General features: G+C 42.9%; 1 protein-coding gene across 7 annotated transcripts in view; it reads left to right on the forward strand.

The window, feature by feature from the left end:
* The window catches only part of TULP4 (TUB like protein 4), a 277954-nt gene that overhangs the window by 17115 nt on the left and 237748 nt on the right, over nucleotides 1–23091 (forward strand). The window contains exon 1 of one of the 7 annotated variants that reach the window (XM_037895068.1): nucleotides 13676–14010. The exons of the other annotated variants lie outside the window; for them this stretch is intronic. The gene's annotated coding sequence lies outside the window, so the exon portion shown is untranslated. Of the gene's footprint in view, nucleotides 1–13675; nucleotides 14011–23091 lie in introns of those variants that run through there. 7 annotated transcript variants of the gene reach the window in all.

The raw sequence follows: 23091 nt of genomic DNA on the forward strand, positions 1-23091 counted from the left end.
TGGGCCTCCCCGCACTGAGTGGCTAACAACGGGGATGATTCCTTTTCAGCCAAAGGCAAACAGCCCACGAAGAATGGGCACCTCTGAATGTCCCCTTGGCGTGGTAAAGTGTCCTACCATGGAGGACGGAATAAAGCTGCCCTCTCCAGAAACCTTCTGCAAAGGCGTTTAGAGTACCTCCAGGAGAGCTTCATGGAGATGTCCCTGGAGGATTTCCGCTCCATCCCCAGACATGTTAACAGACTTTTCCAGTAGCTATACTGGCTGCGAATGCACCCCAAGTCTTCAGGGCAAATTACTAATTAAACACGTTAGCTTTTAAACCCTGTATTATATTTACAAAGGTACACTCACCAGAGGTGTCTTCTCTGGCTTCATGGTCCGGGAGCCCATGGAAGGGTTGTGAGGGTATTGGCTTCAGGGTGATGAACAGTTCCTGTCTGCTGGGGAGAAGGGATTCTCCGCTTGCCTGCTGTGTGCTATCCTCTACCTTCTCCTCCTCCTCCTCGTCCTTGTTGCGTGAGACTCCCCCCTTGCAGGTGTCCACGGACAGTGGTGGGGTAGTGGTAGGGGCTCCCCCTAGCTCATCATAGAAGCGGCATGTATGGGGCTCTGACTTGGAGTGACCGTTTGCCTCCTTTTGTTTTTTGATAGGCTTGCCTGATTAATTTTCAAGCGGCACTGCTGTGTCCCCCCGTTGTAGCCTCTGTCCATCCTGCCCTTGGAGATTTTGGCATATATATTGGCATTTTGTCTTTTGGAACGGAGTTCTGCCTGCATGGATTCTTCTCCCCATACAGCGATCAGATCCAGTACCTCCCATTCGGTCCATGCTAGAGCTCTTTTGTGATTCTGGGACTGCGTGATCACCTGTGCTGATCGGCTTGCCACGCTGGCCAAACAGGAAATGAAATTCCAAAGTTCCTGGGGCTTTTCCTGTCTACCTGGTCAGTACATCTGAGTTGAGCGCTTTCCAGAGCGGTCACAGTGGAGCACTCTGGGATAGGTCCCGGAGGCCAATACCGTCGAATTGCGTCCACGCTACTCCAAATTCGACCTGGCTAGGTTGATTTTAGTGCTAAACCCCTCGCCGGGGAGGAGTGCAGAAATTGATTTTAAGAGCCCTGTAAGTCAACAAAACCGGCTTGGTCGCGTGGACGGGTGCAGGGTTAAATTGATCTAACGCTGCTAAGTCCAACCTAAACTCGGAGTGTAGACCAGGGCTAAGCTATAATGTGTAATGGCTCAGACTTGTTTGCTTCTAAAATTCCATAATGTGGTAAGGAACAATATCATCACCGTCTAAGGCCCTGATCTCACAAGTACTGAAGTACATTTTTATTTTATTTTACACACACACACAAGGTGTCTTGGCACTGTCTTCAGTTGAACAGCTTGTGCATAAAGCTACCCATGCTTACGTATTTGCACTATACGTTGGTTTTTCTTGGGCATATCTGTACACTGTGCTTGTGGCGAATACTGACATTCTCACGGACGAGTCCACTTTCTAACCAAACATTTTCCTTACGCTGATCATAGCTACATTGCAGCCGGGATGTCATTTGCAGCTTGTGTAGGTATAGGCATACTTGTGCTAGCTTTAATTTAGCTAGCTCGCTGAAAAGAGGGGTAAGAATGTGTGGCGTGGGCTGCCAGTGCAAGTGTGGACTCAGGAAGGGGTGGGTGGAGAGGGGGCGATGAGCTTGTGCAACCTGAGCTGAAGCCTGCACTGCCACGTCTTCGCTATTTTTTGCGAGCTAGCTAGATTAAAGCTAGTGAGGGTACATCCCTGCCTGTAATAGAGACAGAGCTGAATCTGCATATGAACAATTTGCCCTTTCTCTAAAACAATGTCTGTGAAAAGGCTGGAACCACTGGAACCCAGCAACTTTCTTTCCCAGTAAGAAACACCACTTAATGTGGTGGTGTGTTGAATCTTCTTGTTGTTGTTTTTGTATTGTAAGAATTATTTCACGATACTGAAGTAAGCTTGCAGCCAAAGGCTTCTGTAGTCAAACACCTCATCTTTACCGTAGCTTTTAGGGCCAAATTCAGCAAATCATTTCAGCACATTCGTAAGTCCCACTGAAACCACTGGGTCTCGAGCACGTTGTTAAATGCTTTGCTGAATTAGGGCATTAATCAGTTGTAAAAGCCACTTAGCTGCCTTCTGCTTCTATTTTATTCTCTCTGGTATTATGGTAGTTGCTAAGAGCCCTAGTCCTGAACCAGGGCCCTGTTGTGTTAGATGCTGTCCACACAGAACAAAAAGATGGTCCCTGCACTTTATCCCTCAAACATAGGTTGATAAATGCAGTTTCTGGGTTGAGACCACCTTGCTGATTGTGGTTTTGATTTGTTTTCTTCAGTTGTGCTATATTACGGCAGTAGTGGCCAGTAATGTGTTTGGAAAGCACCTAGAACATAAGTCGACACGACCTCTCCTCTGAAGAGTTTACAATCTACATACACTGATGGCAAATGACTAATTGATCCTTTTATCAGCTAGCTCTTCACCTGAAGTATAAAATGAATCATTGTCGTTTGAATGTTTCTCCATCAGTATTTAATGTGTAGCATACTTAACTGTTCAGTGTGTATGGTTTTTTGTGTATTATTTTTCTTTCTCCCTGAAACGTTCTCAAACCCACATGCTGTGCTTGAAAACTTAAGTGGACAACTTATAGCTAAAGGACTAAACGTTCTACCTCAAAGGCTTATGAAAGATGAGAGGCCACAACTGTTCAGGGACAGTGGCAATAGGAGAGCTGTTGGGATATTGCCCCGGACCGTTCTTGGGGCTCAATTTTTCAATAACGTCCGGCTAGTAAGTGGTTAAATTTTGAAACCTCCTCCAAGGAAGGAATGGGAAAGGAAGAAAAATGTAACAGAGTTAGAGAGATGGCAGATTTTCTATGAGTAAATTTGCAACTGAGTTTTCATTGTAAGACTGATTTTGTGTGTGACACCCTCCACCCCCAGTAGAAAATCCCAGATCTGCCTAAATTGGTTAAACTCGCACAACTTGAAATGAATGGGACAAAGGGGTTGCTGAGTTGTGACACTAAAATACTTTATCAACTCTTGTGAATTTTTTTGCCACTTTGTAGCACCTCTAAAAAGCAGTAGAAAAAGGAAACCTAGTTTACTGGACTCCTTTAGCTGAGATTAAATTCACATCACCAAAATTTAGCTGATTAAATTAATAATTTTAAGAGGTAATGGTTCTAGGTTGGCATAGCATGTCAAGTGAGTGCTGGAGACCTAAGCTTTCATATTTGTATGGGTGTGTATACCTAATATAAAAATATGTATTAAAGTAAGATCCTGTTGTTTGCAGAGAGAGGTGCAAAATGTTACCTTAACGTGGACACTAAGGGGAATGTGAGAATGGCCATACTGGAACAGCCCAGTGGTCCATCTAGCTCCGTATCCTGTCTCTGATTAATGGCCAGTGCCAGATGCTTCAGAGAAAATGAACAGACCAAGACAATTAAGTGATCCATCTCCTATCATCCACTCCCAGCTTCTGGAAATCTGAGGTTTAGGGACACCCAGAGCATGGTACTGTGTCCCTGATCATCTTGGCTAACAATCGTTGATGGACCTATCCTCCATGAACTTATCTAATTCTTTTTTGAACCCAGTTATGCTTTTGGCCTTCACAACAACATCTGGTAATACGTTCTACAGGTTGTCTGTGTGTTGTGTGAAGAGGTACTTCTTTTTGCTTGTTTTTTTTTTTAAACACCTGTTGCCTATTAATTTCGTTGGGTGACCCTGGTTTCATTGGGGACCTGTCAATGGATGGGGTGGGGGATGATGGCGGTAGATTTTTCCATGAAGAGACTTGATGTGGGGATTAGGCTTTGTGAGAAAAGAATTTCCTAAAGCTTGTGCGGGAGTGTGGCGTTCTCACTTCTCGTAGACCTCAGAAAGTTGAAAGGAGAAGGGGAATACTCTTCCATCTCCTTTCCCCTCAAGCCCTCTCCTCTTACCCAGTCCCCCACTTCCACCACAGGCCCCCTGAGGCTAGTAGGCAGGAAGCACTGCTGTAGAAGTTGAGATCTACAGGGGACTCGAGAGAGCAGGAGAGTTGAGGGGAAGAGTCAGTGGAACTGGTCTGTCAGAGAGGAACATCCTTAATGAGCCATAGGAAGATCACTTGGCCTTGGGAAGCCTTTGAGTCCCAGAACTCTGCATAAATGCACACCATACTATGCACTATGAATATAAGAGATCCTAATAGTTATCCTCCACATACTATTGTGTGGGTATTGTGTTACTGTGCCTGGGTCATCTTGTCTGTCAAACGTGATGGGTAGGACGCTACCAAATTCAAGGCCATGAAAATACGTCACAGACCATGAAATCTGGTCTCCCCCCATGAAATCTGGTCTATTGTGTGCTTTTACCCTATACTCTACAGATTTCACAGAGGAGACCAGCGTTTCTCAATTTGGGAGTCCTGACCCAGAAGAGAAGGGCGGGGTGGGGGTAAGGAGTTGCAAGGTTATTTTAGAGGGGGTGCGGTGTTGCCACCCTTACTTTTGCACTGCCTTCAGAGCCAGGTGGGTGGAGAGCAGCAGCTTTTGACTGGGCGCCCAGCTCTGAAGGCAGCACCCCACTAGCAGCAGTGCAGAAGTTAGGGTTGCAATACTATACCGTGCCACCTTTATTTCTGCTCTGCTGCTTTCAGAGCTGGGCAGCTGCTGACTGAGGGCCCAGCTCTGCAGGCAGCAGTGCAGAAATAAGGGTGGCAATACCATACCATGCCATGCTTACTTCTGCATTGCTGCCTTCAGAGCTGGGCAGCTGGAGAGCCGCGGCTGCTGGCTGGGAGCCCAGCTCTGAAGGCAGAGCCGCCACCCGCAGCAGCGCAAAAGTATGGATAGCAGTACTGCAACCCCCTCCACGATAACCTTGCGACCCTTCCCCCCCCAACTCCTTGCTGGGTCAGGATCCCTATAACTATAACATTGTGAAATTTCAGATTTAAATAGCTGAACTCATGAAGTTTATGATTTTTAAAATCCTATGATTGTGAAATTGACCAAAATGGACCTTGAATTTGGTAGGGCCCTGGCGATGGGTTATCCTGAGGAAGTCCAGAAATAAATAGAGGCTGTATGAGTTAATGCTCCCACTTTGTGTCACTTACGAATTTTATTCATGTTTTTATCACCATATATTGGAGGAGTCCTATGTAAATTAATATCCATGAACTTTCTCCAGGGGAACTGTGACATCATCATCTTGGAACTTGATGCCCCATTTCTCAGTTTTCTCTGTTCCTGCTCCAGGCAGTTCAGTCTCCCATTCCTGGATAAGCAGATTCCCGTGTTTCTGAATGATTGATTCATCTGGCCAAATCATAGTTTGCTTCTACTTTGGGAGGTGAAAAAGAAGTCCAACAAAACAAGCAGTGGCCAGCAACCTCTTGCTGGGTATTCTGTCTGACACCAGGCTTAATAGGCCCTCTGTCTTTCCCACATTCTTCCTGTGCTCTCTGGCCATGTCTGCATTATAGGTGCTGCAGATATCCTGCTGTAGTGTAGACTTCCTATGTCCCATGCTAATCCACCTCTCTGAGAGGTGGTAGCTAGGTTGTTGGAAGAATTCTTCTGTCAACCTGGCTGTGTCTACAGCAGGGGAAGGTTAATCTAATTTTTCACAGTCCTGAACGATGTAGCTAAATATGAGTATATACGTGTGTCTCTAGGTGTTTTCTCTCGGCTCATTGTAGATAAGCTCTGAGTACTTTCTGCCACCCATCTGTATCTACTGTAGGAGAGCCTTCTTACTCCCCACAGGTTTCTCCCTGCAGATCTCGCTGTCTTATAGAAAGCCTCAATGCCCATCACCTGGGGAGTCAGTTAACTAGGCACAAAGTGGGATTGATACCAACTCCCTGAAAGGGCCAGCTCTCCCTGGGACAGGATCATAATTGAGTTTGTATATTTCATCAATGTTATGGCTATTGAACCTGTTCTGTTTCCATTTAATGAGTAACCTTCTTCTGAGTAAAATGGCCACCATGGTTTTTCTGTTTATGTATTATTTGGTGTCACTTCCCTACACTCCTAGCAAGAGAAAATATTTTCATACAAGAGGCACTTAAAGGAAGTTGGCTCTTAAATAACAAGGTGTTAGGTGCCTTTTACATGTGAGAGGAAGAAATAAAATGTTGGTTATTTTGATGCAATGTTCATGGGCTTTGACATAAAAGGGGGTACGTTTTGGGCAAGATTAAAATATACTTGAAGATATCCGTCATACCATGTTGATGGAGAGAGATGATCTAAGCACAGGACAGGGAGCCAGGAATTCTGAACTGTGATCCCTGCTCTGACACGGTCTTCCTCTGTGATGTTGAGCAAATCACTCAAACTGTGTTTTCCCCAGTTTTTGAAATTGGGATCATACCTGCCTCCCTTACAAGGGTGTTGTGTGGATTAGCCAACTGTGGTTTGCAAAGTACTTTCAAGATGTGTAAGTGCTAAGATAAGTGGTGGGATGTATAGGGCTTATAGAGGCATTGCCTACCTCTATGTCATAAGCTGCCTTACTTTGAAACATTGTATCTTAAGAGATAAACGTGTTGAAGGCATTGCATTCAGATGATGATAATACTGCCATTCATATGACGGCTCTGCAATAACTTAGATTGAGGGGCTTCACCATCAAAGAACTGGCATTGCTATCTGCTGTCATATACACTTCCAGAGTCTATTGAAGAAGAGATATGTACGTTTACTACTTTCCCTATCGATGAGATTTCGAACAGTAAAAACTGTTAAAATATCCTAATAACGTTTCTGAAAATATTGTTTGGCTAATTTTGGGTGTCTCATAGCAAGAGAGTGCTGTTTAAATTGCATGCAGTGTTTGGCTTGTCCATTTTTAAAAATAAAGTGGTAGCTTTAAAGTTATAAAGTAGTTATAAAGAGAATAATTATGGTGGAGTTTGATGTAATGAGCCAGGCTACAGTCACCTTGCTTCAAAGAGCGTTGCAGCAGACATTATAAAAAAAAGTGTAGCGCTTCTAGTGTTAGCGATAGCTCCTACTTGTGTAAGGGCAGAATGGGCTCGTGCTCTGACATAGTGAGGTGGTTTGTGCGGCGCCTGTTCCATTGCAGGATAAAAGTGAAACAGTCCTTGATTAACAATGCTATGGGAAGCACAGGGCTAGTTATTGTGATTCACTGAGAACTTGCTGTGAGACTCAATACAATAGCATTTCCACAGGGCACACCAGGTTAATTACAAAAGCTACTTTGAAAATAGACCAGCTTTAAGTTATTTGTAATTCTCATTTCCGAGCATATGAAACAATAACCAATAGAGTAAAGATGTAAAAAGAGTAAAGTGGATCTGTATCCAGACATCCCTCATAGAGAAAAGAACAAACCAATGTAGACTCACCAGCCGTATCAGTCTCTATTGCTTTAACATGATTTTCCTCTTCCTGAGGGGATGAGATTCTTAACATCCCTGTTGAATTCTTGAGGAACTCTCCCTACATTCTTCCAGCATGCTTTACGCCTCCACATTACAGCCACTTTTGTCCCTAGCAGAAGTCTGAATGAGATTCCTTTCAGAGCCTGTCAGCGCTGCACATTAATTGGCCTGGGCTCTGAGAAATGAACGACAAGTGGCACTGGTGCTCAGCCCATTGTCTCTGGACTGCACTCAGCCCTTGCTTGCTGAAGAGAAGAGAGCAAAGGATCAGGAATCACAGAGTTGATAGTGTAGAGGAGCATTACTACTAGGCTCTGTGCCCTGCCATGCTCTGTTTAAAATCCCTAATGGGTTAAAATGTTGAAGTACTAAAGAGGGAATAAGTATTCAGTGTCCATTAACAATCATTGGTAGCCCTCATGTTGAATACTTACTCCAGTGGATCCCGTTATCAGGAGAAAAATCCATCTAATTTAGGACATTATGCTCTGCCATGGTACATCGGGCCACTTAGAGTACAGCTTTGTCTTGCTTTAGTTTTACTGTTACTATCACTGTCTTAAAAGATGGATTTCTCTATCTAAAATGAAATTTTTATGAGCATGCAAATGCAAGGTGAACCAAGAGAAAATTGCTCTTTGTTTTATGAATTCCAGTAATAAAAAGCTGCTCCACTAGTAGGTGTGATAAAAGGCCACTGAAATACCAAATTTACATATACGGTAATATTTTTCAGGCGTCATCTTTCACCCATCAAACTTTAAAACTAATCAACATCAAACATGCAAAATGAGACACATAATGGTGTCTGGCTATCCTATTAGCAAGGTTTGAGATCCATCTGTGGTAGCATCAGCTCCCAGTCCTTTGTTGTTAACATCAGTTGACAAATATTTTCTGAAATTTCTTTCAGATGCTAATTGTGATTTAGAAATTAAAAAGAAACCTGATGATGGGATGATATAACTTTTTTGGTATTGTTAAAGAAAAAAAATCCATTAAGAGCACATCAGCACCTATTTAACACATATAAATTACAAACATATTTAATACTGCAAAAGAATATCACATAAACTAGACAGCTGCGAACAGTTTGTAGTGCTTGCCTTAGAATTCAGCATGCGTGCTTTCCCACCCAAGAGTGAGAAATCTCTGTCTTGTGTTGACGGACAGGAGAGAGATTGTAGAGTGATCCGAGTTCAGTGCTTTGGATAATTTTTGTTCTCTGGCCCCTACAATGACAAATCATGTCTTTTTATTTGGACATAAAAGAGACTTTCTTACTTGAAAGCAACTGTGGTACTTTATGTGATGGAGAGAAAAGAGTGTGCAGTGTCTGCTTTTAAAGTTCCATGGTTATATAGCCCCCCTTCATCTCCCCATCGCCCTTCCCTTTGCTGTCCTAGCTGCTCATAATTCACTGCCGGGCAGCATCACAGGTTTTAGCAGGATGGCTGTAGTACCGAAATTATGACATCGGACAACGTGTTAGGGATAATCAGAAGAAGCACCCGAGGCTTGTACTTTATGAATCGTTGATTTAAACCAGGTGAATGAATTTGTAAGATTGTTCCTCTATAATAATTACCATTTGGTTTTCTTTATTTTTCAGGAGTGTGGTGGAACATTTAACCTGTTTATTTGCCAACCATCTTATAGCCACTAAATAATAAATGAACATGTATATAACCATTTTTGGAACAGAGAATGCCACTTGCCTAGGGGGATAGTGTTTCTGGTTATGCAAGTTTGTTTGTCCAGTAGAGTACTCATACTGGAGAGTGAGCAGTCGGCACTTATTTTTCCTTCTTCCAGACTTGTGATTGACTAATCCGAAGAAACCACTCAAGCTCCTAACACTGTAATTGTTGCTACCCCTTTCTCTCATATCCCTTTCTCTTAGGGAAATGAAATATAATAATATATAGGAGAATGAACAAATGGTTATTTGTTAATTGATGCTTTTATAATCCTGAACTCTTCATGGTACTGAGCAAGTTTGTCTTCAGCCATGCAGTTGGTTATTAGTTTGGCAGTCCACTGTAGTCAAGATATAGCTTTGTTTTTGTCTTAAAGTAATTTATTGACTTGCGCCCAGATTTTAAAGGTATTGAGGCATCTAACTCATGCTGAAATCAATGGGTGTTAGGCACCCAAATACCTTTAAAAATCTGGCCCTTTGAATTTGTCTTCGCAGCTCTGCAGCACTGGCTACAGAGTGAATTGCAGCATGCGCTCACATGTTGCTCTGTAAATGCCCCATGTAGTCCCTGCTAGCGCAAACTAAAAGGTGCCTAGTTTGCATTATTAATATGAACTAGGTACCTTTTAGTTCACATTAGCAGAGTCTGTACGGGACAGTTGCAGCTCAGTGCTTTGGCGTGCTGCAGTTTACACCCCCATAGTGAGCACTCTAGGGCCACGTAAACTTAGGTACCATTTGTGTGTTCTGAAGTAACTCAGTAACTACTTTCCATGGTTCTGTTAGTTCTTTTCTTTTTTTTAGTTGTTGATAATCTCGAGTAGTGGAAATACAATGTTTGTATTTTCTGCCTGATCATGGTGATATTTCTCTCTCAAATTTGCAATGACTAGGAAGTGATGGAACAACTTTCAGCTGTCTGCTCTTTGCATTGTAGTGGCATTCCCTAGAACAGTGGGTGGAGAGAGAATTTTCTGAAAATCCCACTCTTGAGTTAGTACCTAATATTAGAAATTCCAGATCACTTGTGCTGAGGAATCAATGACCCTATGTATTTATTACCTATTTCTCTTTTTCACACATCTGGAAATTGACACTATTTCCATTTTACATGAATGTCACCCCAAATCTGTAATCCCTAATATGAGCTGATTCAACCAGATGCTGAAATGTCCATTTTTAATAACCTATTTTATGTAGGCAAAAAGGAACCGAAGAGCATGTTTCTTCCTTGGCCTACAGCAGTACAAAGTTTTGTTATTGAACAGAACCCTGCTATGTCGTGATAGCTTTAGGCACTGAAGTATTATAGTGCCCGATGGTGCTTGGTTCCAGAAAGAAACTGGAATATACTGATCCTCTTAAACTATGAAGTCGGAAGCTTGAGGAGCATGTTCTTGTATAATTTGTTTTAATACACTTTGTGAGCTCCAAAGGGGCCACTGATACTGAGATTAAGGTGCCACTTTGCCAAGCTGCTTACCATTAAAAAACCAAACTGTGTTTCCTTGAGCAGTTTACAAGTAGATCTTGAGTGCAGAAAAGGAATGGTATGGTATGAGGGGGAAGAGGCCTTGCATAGAAAGAAGCGTCAGAATGGGTTATTTGTTTCAATAGGTCCTGTACCTCTAATCGTTTTTCTTTCATCTTTTCATACAGACTATAGCAATTCATCTGAACAGAATACAGGTAGAAGTTTTATTTATAATGTCAACACTTTAAATCAATAAGACAGTTATTGGAGGTGGAAAAATCAAGCACGTTCCAGGAATGGTAAAGCAATAATGTTAATACAATAAACTTTCTTGTTACCCACTTCCCCAGACACCTTGTGAAATAAGTATTGACTAAATGGAAAAGTTGGTTATACTGAAGTTTTATATATGCATGTAGGAATTCCACACACAAAGAACTAAGCCCAAACTGCATTTTTTAATTAGTCAAATTCCATTTAGGTTAGAGTTGGTTACTTCATGCAAAATAGCTGCCAAATTAAAGAGCCACATTAAAAACATAAGTAAAACCCAACATTACTCTCCAATTCATGGGTTTAATAAGAAAAAGGAATAAAGTCAAAACTGCTTTTTGCAGTTTAAATCTGCAAACACTAATGTAAAATCAGTGGGACTAACTCATGTACATAAAGCTACTCGTGCATAAAAGTTTGCAGGATTAGAGCCTGTATTTGTTGAAGTATTTATCAGAAAAGCCTACAGAATTAGGCATCCCCCTGTTATGTAAATATAAACGTATATTTCTTTCCAAGTTTTAATACAAAACGTAAGTAGAAAATTTATGAAGTTGCTGTTCTTAGATATTATTTGACTTTTCATCAAGAGGTTCATCTTTCTCCATTAATTTGACTGTTCCAAAAATTCCACCACTTCATCTGAAGACATGTTCTTTGGTATCTTTTAGTATGATGAAACTTAGCATCGAGAAGAATTGGACAAAATAAAACCCTAATTAAGGACACTGAAGTAACTTCTCTTTTTCAGTCTTGGATTTATTTAGTTATATCTGGGGAAAATATAGACTTGTTAACTAATATAATGAATCTTCCCTTTTGATTGCCAAACCTGACAGACATCTGAGACTGGACTTTTGCCTGTTATGTTTATAAGAATCTTAATAAAGAAAAGACATCCAAAGATACTGTATGAGGTTTGCTTTAAGGAAGATAAACAGTTGGACCTAAGCCTGTATTAAATGGTTTTCTGGAAAAAGCAAAATGCTTAAAATAAAAGCACTCTAGAGTAACAGTATACAAATAATGACAAGATAAATGCTGTTTTATTTTTTTGCTACAGATAAATCAAGTCTAGTTGTATTGACCCATTTGCTTGGGTGGAAAAAAATACTTAGTGTCTGTTGATGGGCCCCTATGAGATGTTGTACCTTTTTACTGTGGGCTTCATAGGGACTACTCATGATAACAAGCACTCTGTCTGGTAGTGTTTGTAGGATTGCCCATTAGGCCTGGTCTATGCTGGGAAAATTGTCCGTTGCTCAGCACAGGGTCTCATCTCAGTTTCAGAAATATAATTAATTGGGAAGGTTTCTCTACAGTTTTTAATATAGTAGAACTGGAAGAATTGGCTTCCTTATCTAAAAGCAATAGAAATCAGAGTTCTGAGTGTGCTGTAACATAAGTTATACATTTAAAAATAAATGATGACTGTTGCTTTAGCAGCAGTAAAGCCAGCTGTTCAAACCCCACCCCCTCAACCCATTTGGGTTAATTTAAACAATTTACCTTACAACAACTTTGAAAGTGTGTTTCCCAGTGTTTTCAAGTGAAGGAGTTGATTCTTTCAACTGTACTTGGCATGCTTTAATTTCCTTTTGACCTCTGTCTCCCCCACCCCCCGATAAATAGCCCCATTCATTTAATTGATTGTGAATAATTTTTCCAAAAATTGTTTCAATATTTCCTTTAGTATATTTATTTCTTTGTCCTTCTGTACTAGTCCACATGCTTGGATATAACACTCCTGCTAATACATCCCAGAATGATATAGATATAGATTTTTTTTTTGCAACAGTGTTACACTGTTCACTCATATTTAGCTTGTGATTCATTATGACCCCCAGATCCCTTTTTGCTCCTTCCCAGGCAGTCACTTCCCATTTTGTGTGTGCGCAACTGATTGTTCCTAAATGGAGTACTTTGCATTTGTCATTATTGAATTTCATCCTATTTACTTCACGCCATTTCTGCAGTTTGTCCAGATCATTTTGAATAATAATTCTGTCCTCCAGAGCACTCGCAAACTCTCCCAGCTAGTTATCATCTGCAAACTTTATAAATGTATGCTCTATGCCGTTATCTAAATCACTGATGAAGATATTGAATGGAACTGGACCCAGAACTGATCCCTGCAGGACTCCACTTAATATGCCCTTCCAGCATGACTGTGAATCACTGATAACTACTCTCTGGGAACGGTTTTCCAACCAGTTATGCAACCATCTTATAGTAGCTCCATCTGGGTTAAAAAGAAAAGGAGTACTTGTGGCACCTTAGAGAGTAACAGATTTATTTGAGCATAAGCTTTCGTGAGCTACAGCTCACTTCATCGGATGCATCTGATGAAGTGAGCTGTAGCTCACGAAAGCTTATGCTCAAATAAATCTGTTACTCTCTAAGGTGCCACAAGTATTCCTTTTCTTTTTGTGAATACAGACTAATACGGCTGCTACTCTGAAACCCATCTAGGTAGTATTTCTCTAGATTGTTTATGAGAAAGTCATGTGAGACAGTATCAAAAGCCTTACTAAAGTCAAGATATATTGCATCTACCTCTTCCCTCCTATCCGCAATGCTTGTTACGCTGTCAAAGAAAACAATTAAGTTAGTTTGACACAATTTGTTCTTGACAAATCCATGCTGACTGTTACTTATCACCTTATTATCTTACAGGTATTTGCAAATTGATTGTTTACTTATTTGCTCCATTATCTTTCCGGGTACTGAAGTTAAGCTGACTGGTCTGTAATTCCCCAGGTTGCCCTTATTTCCCTTTTTATAGATTGGCACTATATTTGCCTTTTTCCTGTCCTCTGGAATCTCTCACATCTTCCATGACTTCTAGAATGTCTGTGTGCCTTTCTATCTGGGATGCCTCACGGCTGAGTCTTGCAAGACTACCAGAACATCCAAAGCTACCGCATGTCATTGCTGTTGAGCCCCAGTGCAAGCTTTGTTGATGCCATCTTCATCTGCTGGAGACGCCGATACAGAACAGAGGTATCGGGCCAGAATGAGGGAACAATCATAGCTTTGGACATTTTACAGAGTAGGAAGACTGGACCAGCATGGGACAATGCGAACTTACACCAGGTGAGGATCTGGTCCACAGGCTCAGGGCATCCACCAAAATGTTACTGTCCCTGATGGAACTTTGATTGCAGGCCTCCCCATGCCTGTAGAGGATGTCCAGCTAGCTCTGGGACTCATTGGGCACTTAAACAAACAGAACAACTTTTAGAGACCATTCAAATTGCTGGGAACGCAGGGGCACTCGTGGTCCCACTCCCTTTGATTCTAAGCTTGCTCCTGAAGTGAACCGGCCCCTTCCTTGGGTGATTCTCTGTCCTGCTGCAAGCACTCATACAGTGCTCCCAACTTCTACCAAGGCCTCTCTGGTGGTTGTACTCCTCCAGGCGAAAAGCCATCCCACAAGCACTCCTGCAACCTGCCTCTCTCATATTCCTGTAATCCTGGGGTACCTTGACCCGCTAAATATAACTTTCTAGAGTCTTGAAGAATATCATGAAACCTAGACTGGAAAGAGACTGGCATGGAGAGATGCTCTCCCCCCAGCTTTTTGCTGCGAGGGTGGAAAGCAGTCCTCCTCCAGATCTAGAACCACCTGATGATGGTGATGGGGAAAACCCCAGATGACTGGACTGCTCTAGAGTAGAGTGAAATCCCCAATAATGACCCCCTGAGGAAGGGGAATTTATTCCTGATCCCCACCTCTAAGAGTGGGAAGTGCCAGCTATTTTAAAATCACAGATTTGCCTGTTTTAATTATCACAATCCCTCCAACCTACTGAAGGATTTCTTTATGGTGAGTGACTTATTTAACAGTCCTAACAGAGCAGCCTGAAGTGAACAAAGGGCTGCACAGTGGGAAGCTAATGCCCACACTCGCTATTTCACACCTACGATTAGGCTTGCAGACACTACCAGGATTGTCCTTGCAGATAATTCTCTTTTCCTGCTGTAACACAGTGCACTGAATCTACTTTGCATCAACAGTCCAGACTAAGCAGATGTGCCATTTATCAGGATCCTGACTGAAATGGATTTGTGCTGTCCATTAAGGATTATACTTGATTTATGGTTCCTACATATTTAGGGAGTTGGTAGCTTCTGTTTTGTTTTTCCTTCCTTCTCTCTCGTTCGACTTTCCAGTGTTGCGTGTGACATGCCTGGCTTAGAGAGGCACATTGGGATTTTGGGGGAGGATAGCAAGACTTTAATGCATGTTCATAAGGGAAGTATTAAAAGAGCCTGTGGGCAGATATTGGAGATAATTAGGAAGCACATAGAAGTGCTGCAGGCTTGGGGGATATTTGCAGGCTGCAGAACATGCCTAAGGGAAAGAAATTGCTCTGTAATTACAGGCAAGGTCATTGCAGTCACTTAAATGGAAAAGAAAGAGTGGGAGTTGGGACCCATTGAAGTTGGTTGAATGTAGTTAACCAGGATACAGTTTTTCCATACTTTAAATAAATAATGGCTTCAGAGATCTGTCTTAATATATGGCATGTGATAATGACAGTGAAACTTTCAAGAGAGATAATTTACAACTGTAAATGAAGAGAATTTCTCAGTCCTATTTCATTTATTTTTTTTTTGGTCCTCAAAAAAATTTGAATGGTACCTCGCTGGCATATAGGAAAATCTGCAGTGAGCTTCCTCAGGCCATGGGTTTTATTTTTAAATTTCTTTTCTTCTCTCAAGTTATCAGTGAATTTGACTTTCTCCCTCTGGTTTCACAAGTGGTTTTAGTTCATCTGAAATTGATTGAAAGAGCTATCTCCCTATTATACCATTTGTCACAGTTACTGGGTGAGCTGTGCTTTAGCCCTGGTCTACACTAGGACTTTAGGTCAAATTTAGCAGCGTTAAATCGATGTAAACCTGCACCTGTCCACACAATGAAGCCCTTTATTTTGACTTAAAGGGCTCTTAAAATCGATTTCCCTACTCCACCTCTGACAAGTGGATTAGCGCTTAAATCGGCCTTGCCTGGTCGAATTTGGGGTACTGTGGACACAATTCGACGGTATTGGCCTCCGGGAGCTATCCCAGAGTGCTCCATTGTGACTGCTCTGGACAGCACTCTCAACTCAGATGCACGATTGTTTGCGGTTGCTCTGACGCAGGGAGGAGCGACTGATGACACGGCTTACAGGGTTGGCTTACAGGGAGCTAAAATCAACAAAGGGGGTGGCTTTATATCAAGGAGTATTTCAGGCAGGACTTCACGGAGGGTTCCAATAAGAAATGGTGCACCTAAGTTATTGTTCTTATTGGAACAAGGAGGTTAGTCTGGCCTCTGATTGATACATGGCTAGATTTACCTCGCTGCACCTTCTCTGTGAGTGACTGCAGTGTGACCTAGAGGAATGAGTCCCCTAGACCGGGGGGGCGGGGTTTGCAAATGAGTACAAAACAAATCTGGTCTATTTCTTGTTTTGATACACTCCATCTATCTTTTACATCTTTGGCTGGCAGCAGACGGTGCAGAAGGACTGCATGCCATCCACATCTCATGGCTGCTTGGCAGAAGATGGTACAATAGGACTGCTAGCCATCCTCATCTCTTGCCTGCCCGGCAGAAGATGATGCAACAGGACTGCTAGCAATCCGTATCCCCTGCCTGCTCACCATAAGATGGTTCAATAGGACTGACTGCAGGACTAAAGAGAGTGACTTGATCAAGTCACTCCAGATTTAGTCCCTGCGTCCATGTCTGTCCAGGCGCTCCTGATTGACCTCACACAGGCGACCAGGAGCACCTCGGACATGACGATGACGGCTACCAGTCCTATTGCACCATCTGCTGCCACAAGGCAATGGGTTGCTGCTGCTGTGTAGCAATGCAGTACCGCGTCTGCCAGCACCCAGGAGACATACGGTGACAGTGAGCTGAGCGGGCTCCATGCTTGCCGTGGTATGGCATCTGCACAGGTAACTCAGGAAAAAAGGTGCGAAACGATTGTCTGCCCTTGCTTTCATGGAGGGAGGGAGGGAGGGAACGGGGGCCTGATTACATGTACCCAGAACCACCCGCGACAATGTTTTAGCCCCATCAGACATTGGGATCTCAACCCAGAATTCCAGTGGGCAGCGGAGACTGCGGGAACTGTGGGATAGCTACCCACAGTGCAACACTCCGGAAGTCGACTCTAGCCTCGGTACTGTGGAAGCACTCCGCAGATTAATGCACTTAGAGCATTTTCTGTGGGGACACACACACTCGAATATATAAAACCGATTTCTAAAAAAACGACTTCTATAAATTCGACCTAATTTCGTAGTATAGACATACCCTTAGATGCCTTTGCAGTCCGTCTTGAGTGAACCCCTCAGGTGACAAGCTTCACTTCATTCACTTCTCTCCAGGGTGGAATCCTGCATTTTAACCATCTTAGGCTGGAGCTCTGGGTTGGGTTGCAGCTCTTCTGTTTTCAAACTGTTACCAGACCCAGCTGTATTTCGCATCTGCAAGAAACTTCCATCCAGGAGCCTGTGAACAGTGACTGATTAAAGTGACTCAGAACAGCCCTTTCGAAACAAGTGACTTGTTTATTCACACAAAGGTACATAGCCATTAGAGAGAAGGGTTAAAAAACAAAAACCTATACACATCTGGTCTTAGTTACACTTTATCCTTTCATAGCATGTTTAGGACAATTCTGCTTAACCCAGATATTTCTACATCTGGGCTGGGAGAGACAGACTGGCTTCTTGCATTTTTTTGTGTCACTCCTGCAGTGCCTCACCCAATCAGTTGCTGCATACTCATACCCCTTTCCTCTCTAGAAATGGGTTTTTAATGGTTAAGAACATAATACTTAGAAAATACTTATTCCTGCCATGAATGCAGGAGAGTGGACTAGATGGCCTCTCGAGGTCCCTTCCTGTTCTCTGATTCTATAACAATGACCATATGGGGTCAGACCAATGATCCATCCAACCCAGTATCCTGTCTTCGGACATGGCTGGTGCCAGATGCTTCAGGGAATGAACAAACCAGGGCAGTTATTGAGTGATCCATCCTATGTCATACAGTCCAAGCTCCTGGCAGTCAGATGTAGGGACACCCAGAGCATGGGTTTGTGTCCCTGACCATACTGGCTAATAGCCACTGGTGGACCTGTCCTCCATGAACTTCTCTACTTTTTTGAAATCAGTTATACTTTTGGCCTTCACAGCATCCCGTGACAGTAAGTTCCAGAGGCTGACCGTGTGTTGTGTGAATAATTACTTCCTTATGTTTGTTTTTAAACCTGCTTCCTATTAATTTCATTGGGTGACGCCTAGTTCTGTGGTACATGAAGGGGTAAATAACACTTCCCTATTCACTTTCTCCACACCAGTCATGATTTTATAGACCTGTCTCCTATCCCCTCTCAGTTGTCTCTTTTCCAGGCTGAACAGTCCCAGCCTTTTTAATCTCTCCTCTTGTGGAAGCTGTTCCATACCCCTCCTCATTTTTGCTGCCCTTTTCTGTACTTTTTCCAATTCTGATTCCTCTTTTATGAGAAGAGGCAACCAGAACCGCTCGTAGTATTTCTGGAGTGGGTGTACACGGGATACAGTATATGTAGTGACATTATATTTTCTTTATTATCTGTCCCTTTCGTGGTGGTTCCAAACATCCTGTTAGCTCCTTTTGACTGCTGCTCTGCACATTGAACGGATGGTTTCAGAGAACTATCCATGGTAACTCCAAAATCTCTTTCTTGAGGTTTAGTGCAGTGGTTCCCAAACTTTATTAAAGTGACCCATCAACTGCTGTTTCTTTTTGGAGACCCACTGTTATCCTTGCTCTCCCTCGCCAGCCCAACCTGACCCCCAAACTCCCGGCTTGGTTCCTCCCAACCCTCTTGCTCTTGCTCTCCCAGGTCTGTCCCCTCCTGCAGTCCCAGGTGATCCCTCTTTCCTCATGGCTCAGCTGTGATCAGTACCAGGCTGCTGAATGACCACTTTTTGGCTCTGATTGCTTCCTTCAGGTTGCTCCTGCTGCCTGGATCCTGCTGTCACTTCCCCTGGGCAGAGGTGTGGGGAGTGGGAGCTGGGCGGCAGCAGCAGCAGGAAGGAAGCAACTGGAACCAGTGAGCAGTCTGTCCCTGCCCTGCATGTGCCCTGGGGATGCTTCTTCCAGGCTGCTGCTACTTGAATTCCACTTCCTGTGCCGCTGCCTGCTACCCAGGGGAAGGGAGAGCATGGCGGTGGGGGAGGGAATTGCCTCCAGGGAACACATGACCCACATAAACCCTTCCTGCAACCCATTGATGGGTCATGACCTACTGTTTGGGAGAATGCTTGTTCATTGTTGTTTTGATCTTGGGGCCCATCCCTGGAAAAATAAGCCTGTTAACCTGTCTGGAGCCAGGCAGGCAGGCATTTCCCAGTTAACAACCCACAATTGCTCTTCTTGTTTTCCTTGGAGGTAAAACATATCTCTGGTCATTGTTTCATTTCCTGCTTATTTTTCCTAGCAGCCCCTTTCTATTTAAATCTGTGTAGTCAGACAGAATAACAACAAGCAGGTAAACTGAGGTACATGTAATATTCATAAAAGTAATAGCTAGTTCCCTCATTTTCCATACCATGCTTGGACTGTGCCCTGAAAAACTGAATTATTTTTTGGTTTATCAAAATTATAAATAATACATCAAAGTGTGTGTGTGTGTATTGAGAGTCTTCTCCCCTCCCACCCACGCCTCAAATATCCAGGGTCAATAATAGGGCAGTTGAACACATAAGGAATCCTAATACCTAAATTTTCTCATTTAAATGAGAAAATGACTGTTTGGCTTGATTTTAATGTGTGTCACTATATTAGGGTGAGGTAGAATTTTCTCACCGCCCATGATGTAGGGCTGCTGGTCATCTACTGGTATCAACTGTTCATTTTCCCCAGTTATGCCAATCACTGCACTTTGTGTGTTTTATTTGCATAATCATTGTACACTTACCTCCTTCAGCTAATACATACTGGCACCAATCGAAGGGCACAGGTTTGCGTATACGCTGTCTGGTCATTTCTGAGAAACCACCATATACATCTCTCTCTAATTCTGATTAGCTCTTGTACTTGGCTGACTGTCTCATATACCCAGAATTTTCAGGCCATTTGCAAACAGTGAAAGTGCTGCCTCAGGTTATGTCTACAATAGCTCTTTTGTTGGTCAGGGGTGTGGGGGAAAAAAACACCCACCGACCAACATAAGTTTCACTGACACAAGCTCTGGTGTGGATAGTGCTATGTTGGCATGAGCGCTCTCTCCGCTGGCACAGAGCAGCTACATGGGAGACCTTACAGTTGCACTGCTGTAAGGTCTGTAGTGGTATACACAGCCTTAGTAGAAAGAGGAAGAAACCTCTCAAATTTACCCAAAAGAAGAAAAAAGTATACTAGTAGAAAGCAAAGAAATGGGTCTGTCAGACTACTGAGGGAAAGTGTATTAAACCACACAAACCAGAAATCAAGCGTCATTAACCTCCCTCCTCCAGCTCTATTCCCTTCCCTTTCCACAGGCTAACAAAGTTCTTGTCCCCAGATTTGTGTTTTTGTTGTTTGTTTAGAATCTCCATTCACTCCCAATGAAACTTCAAAACTGTTTATATGTAATTTATTTATTTTGCAGTTATGTTGGGACTTGTGCTGCAACATAATGGGAGGCTGGTGGAGGTGAAGTCAGGAAATAAAAGTGAGGCGAGTGAGCAAGGGGAGATAATTAAAGAGAATGGGTGAAAAGGAAATATGTTAGGGCTGGTTGAAAAGAAGACGATTTTCAAGAAAATATACCTTTTTCATTAAAAAAAAAATTCAAAATGAGATTTCAACCAATTTTATTATCTTGTTTGTGTTACGTTTTTAGGCATCTGATGGTTAATTTTATTAAAGTTTTCTTTTAAAATGTGAACATGTCATATGTCATTGTAATTGATGATTACTGTTAGCTCTTTTAAGAACTGTGACTTGGACTAAATAAACCCAGAAGCTGAAATCTATACCCTGGCCTCCATTTTCTAAATGTACAGTAATTAGCCCAAGACATGGTTGTCACATCAAAAACAAGAAGCACCATCAAGTTGCATCCGATGAAGTGAGCTGTAGCTCATGAAAGCTTATGCTCAAATATATTTGTTAGTCTCTAAGGTGCCACAAATACTCCTTTTCTTTTTGCGGATACAGACTAACACGGCTGCTACTCTGAAACCTGTCGTTATGCCAGGCCCTGAATTTAGCCGTATGGAGTGGAAATCTATCAACTTCATGAAAAAACTCGTGCAGATACAGACAGACATCTTCCTTTCCAAATGCAAACAGATGGACATCATACCAAAAGGACTGAAGGTAAAAAATTCATTACAATCTACATACCACGCAGACTATGCTGGCAGATTGTGCCACACACTCTCAAAGAAACTGCGGAACCACCTGATCAACATCCTCTACAGCAAACAGGGAAAGATTAAGATTGAGCTCTCAAAACTGAATATTCTCATAAAAAACCAACCTCCCACACAAACTTCCTCGTGGCTGGACTTTACAAAAACTAGACAAGCCATTTACAACACACACTTTGCTTCTCTACAAAAGAAAAAGGACACTAAACTATCTAAACTACTCCATGCCACAAGGGGCCACAACAGTGGTTCCCTTAACCCACCCAGCAATATTGTTGATCTATCCACCTGTACTCTAAGGACAGATTCTTCTGCTGGGCTATCTCGGGGCCTCTCCTTCTGCCCCTCCACCCCCACGAACATGATACAGTTCTGTGGTGACTAGAATCCTATTTTCGACGTCTCCGACTCAAGGAATATTTCCAACACACCTCTGAACAACATACTAACCCACAGAGACCTTCCTACCAAGACTACAAAAAGAAGGATTCTGGGTGGACTCCTCCTGAAGGTCGAAACAACAGACTGGGGACTTCTACATAGAGTGCTTCTGTCGACATGCACGGGCTGAAATTGTGGAAAAGCAGCATCACTTGCCCCATAACCTCAGCCGTGCAGAACACAATGCCATCCACAGCCTCAGAAACAACTCTGACATCATAATCAAAAAGGCTGACAAAGGAGGTGCTGTTGTCATTATGAATAGGTCGGACTATGAACCAGAGGCTGCTAGGCAGCTCTCCAACACCACTTTCTACAAGCCATTACCCTCTGATACCACTGAGGGTTACCAAAAGAAACTACACCATCTGTTCAAGAAACTCCCTGAAAAAGCACAAGAACAAATCTGCAGAGACACACCCCTAGAACCCCGACCAGGGGTATTCTATCTGCTACCCAAGATCCATAAACCTGGAAATCCTGGACACCACATCATCTCAGGCATTGGCACCCTGACAGCAGGTTTGTGGGGCTGTGTAGACTCCCTCCTCAGGCCCTACACTACCAGCACTCCCAGCTATCGTCGAGACACCACTGACTTCCTGAGGAAACTACAATCCATCAGTGATCTTCCTGAAAACACCATCCTGGCCACTATGGATGTAGAAGCCCTCTACACCAACATTCCACACCAAGATGGACTACAAGCCGTCAGGAACAGTATCCCCGATAATGTCACGGCAAACCTGGTGGCTGAACTTTGTGACTTTGTCCTCATCCATAACTATTTCACATTTGGGGACAATGTATACCTTCAAGTCAGCGGCACTGCTATGGGTACCCGCATGGCTCCACGGTATGCCAACATTTTTATGGCTGACTTAGAACAACGCTTCCTCAGCTCTCGTCCCCTAATGTCCCTACTCTCCTTGCGCTACGTTGATGACATCTTCATCATCTGGACCCATGGAAAAGAAGCCCTTGAGGAATTCCACCATGATTTCAAGAATTTCTATCCCACCATCAACCTCAGCCTGGACCAGTCTACACAAGAGATCCACTTCCTGGACACTACAGTGCTAATAAACGATGGTCACATAAACACCACCCTATACCGGAAATCTACTGACCGCTATGCCTATCTACATGCCTCCATCTTTCATCCAGACCACACCACACGATCCATTATCTACAGCCAAGCTCTACGATACAACCACATTTTCTCCAACCCATCAGACAGAGACAAACACCTACAAGATCTCTATCAAGCGTTCTTACAACTACAATACCCACCTGCTGAAGTGAAGAAACAGATTGATA

Source organism: Chelonia mydas, chromosome 3 (assembly GCF_015237465.2).
Source record: "Chelonia mydas isolate rCheMyd1 chromosome 3, rCheMyd1.pri.v2, whole genome shotgun sequence".
NCBI lineage: Eukaryota > Metazoa > Chordata > Testudines > Cheloniidae > Chelonia > Chelonia mydas.